The sequence below is a fragment of the Populus nigra genome, chromosome 2 (assembly GCF_951802175.1).
Source record: "Populus nigra chromosome 2, ddPopNigr1.1, whole genome shotgun sequence".
NCBI classification, from domain to species: Eukaryota; Viridiplantae; Streptophyta; class Magnoliopsida; order Malpighiales; family Salicaceae; genus Populus; species Populus nigra.
In genome coordinates, this window is record NC_084853.1 from 22418503 (window position 1) to 22421002 (window position 2500).

Here is a 2500-nt window from a genome sequence, read left to right on the forward strand (position 1 = left end):
TTTGCTTTTTCGGAAGAAGAGATCCATCCCCCCATCCTCGGCCAGCCAAAAACGCTCCAATTAATGGCCGGGTGAGATGACCCGGAGGCCCGCGACGCGTCATTCAAATCACTGCCCTATCGGCTACAACTGCTGATGGGTGGGATTAGAGGCCTGCCATGGTGGTGAGGGGCGGCGAGGACCGTGAAAGCTAGAGTTTTTCAGAGGCTGCCGGGAAAAAGGCCCCTCGGGTGGCGGGGTGCGAGGACCAGGCGCGTCATTCAATTCTCTTCCCTATCAACTTGGCTCCCGTTGGCGGGATTGGAGGCCTACTGTTTGTTACAGGGCTAAAATCGTCAGGGGAAGAGCTGACGAAACAATGCTGGTTTGGATGCAGGGGGTAGTGTTGGAATCGGCAGCGCGGACAAAATCGGCAAAGTCGACAAAAAAGACTGTTGGTCTGGACATCGGGGCAGCGGCAGCCATGCCGACAGGGGGGGAAATCGGCAGCACAGATTTGTGCAGCTGCAGGTTCGTCGGGGAAATCGGCAGCGCAGATTTTTCGATGAACATGGGCTGGAAGATGGACTGTCCAGGCCAGGCAGGGAAATTCGTCAAGGGGACACGCTGACGAAACAGCGCTGGTTCAGGCACGGCGGGCAGTGTTGGAATCGGCAGCGCCGACGAAATCGGCAAAGTCGGCAGAATCGGCAGCGGGTGCTGGCGATGAGTCTGGACGATTTATAGTCCAGGGCTTGATGGAAAAGACTGTTGGTCCAGACAATGGGGCAGTGGCAGCGCGGATTTGTGCAGCTGCAGGTTCGTCGGGGAAAATCGGCAGCGCAGATTTTTCGACGAACAGGGGCTGGGCGCTGGACTGGCCGGGCCAGGCAGGAAAATTCGTCAGGGGGGCACGCTGACGAAAACAGGGGCTGCGGAGTGGAAAATCGGCAGCGCAGATTTTTCGACGAACAGGGGCTGGACCGGCCGGGCCAGGCAGGAAAATTCGTCAGGGGGGCACGCTGACGAAAAGAGGGGCTGCCGCGTGGAAAATCGGCAGCGCAGATTTTTCGACGAACAGGGGCTGGACGCTGGACTGGGCCAGGCAGGAAAATTCGTCAGGGGGCACGCTGACGAAAAGAGGGGCTGCCGCGTGGAAAATCGGCAGCGCAGATTTTTCGACGAACATTCGTCAGGGGGGCACGCTGACGAAAAGAGGGGCTGCCGCGTGGAAAATCGGCAGCGCAGATTTTTCGACGAACATTCGTCAGGGGGGCACGCTGAGGAAAACAGGGGCTGCCGCGTGGAAAATCGGCAGCGCAGATTTTTCGACGAACAGGGGCTGGATGCTGGACCGGCCGGGCCAGGCAGGAAAATTCGTCAGGGGGGCACGCTGACGAAAAGAGGGGCTGCCGCGTGGAAAATCGGCAGCGCAGATTTTTCGACGAACAGGGGCTGGACTGGCCGGGCCAGGCAGGAAAATTCGTCAGGGGGGCACGCTGACGAAAAGAGGGGCTGCCGCGTGGAAAATCGGCAGCGCAGATTTTTCGACGAACAGGGGCTGGACGCTGGACTGGGCCAGGCAGGAAAATTCGTCAGGGGGGCACGCTGACGAAAACAGGGGCTGCCGCGTGGAATGGCAGCCTACACGCAGATGCGAATTCGGCAGCGCACGATGGCTTGAGCAGGTCATGGGTTCGACTTGGCGCGATCTGAAACCTGGACGAGGGACTGTCGACGCTGGACGAGCCAGCGCGGTGGCCTGTCGTGCCCCGTTCAGGGGGGGCCTGCCGCGGAGACAGCCCTCGCGGGCTCGACAGCGCAGGCCAGCGTCCCCGACGTCGCTGGCCGCGGCAGGCGAGCTGCCGGGGTTCCCGCATTCCTACAAGAAAACGTCGTGCTTTCCACATGAAACCAATCCAGTAAAATCAGCCATATTTTTATGAGGCTGCCCACTGAATTTGGGGTCATTCCGGGCCGGTTCCTAGTTTTGCGGATTTACTCGATTTCTAATGGTAGGAAAATTAAAACAAATACTTCCCGACCTCGAAAAATTCTGGGAAAATTAATGAAGGTGGATTGGATTTTTGCCAACCTCTGTGCAAAATTTCAGCTCAAAATACCAAGAAATGAATTTTTTAGAGGGGGGGTGACAGCTGGGACCTAGTAGTGTCTCCCCCTGCCAGAGCTGCAATGACACTTATTGCTCTTTAGGGAGCCACCAGGCCGGCGCCCCTCAAAGACCACACGCGCGCGCGCGCGCCCGCCCGCGCTGGGCGCTGGGGCGCTGGGGCCTGAGGGCCTGGGGCCCTTGGGGGCCCTTGGGCGCTTGGGCGCGCGCGCGCGGCCCCCGCAGCCATGCCGCGCTGCGCGACGCGCGGACAGCCCCTGCTGGCTTGCTCTCTCGCCCGCGGGGGGGCTGCCTTCGGGCCCTGGCCCCCCGCGCTCTGGCCTGCCCCCCGCGTGGGAGAGGCTAGGCGCTGCAGGGGCCAGCCCGACGTCGCTGGCCGCGGCAGGCGAG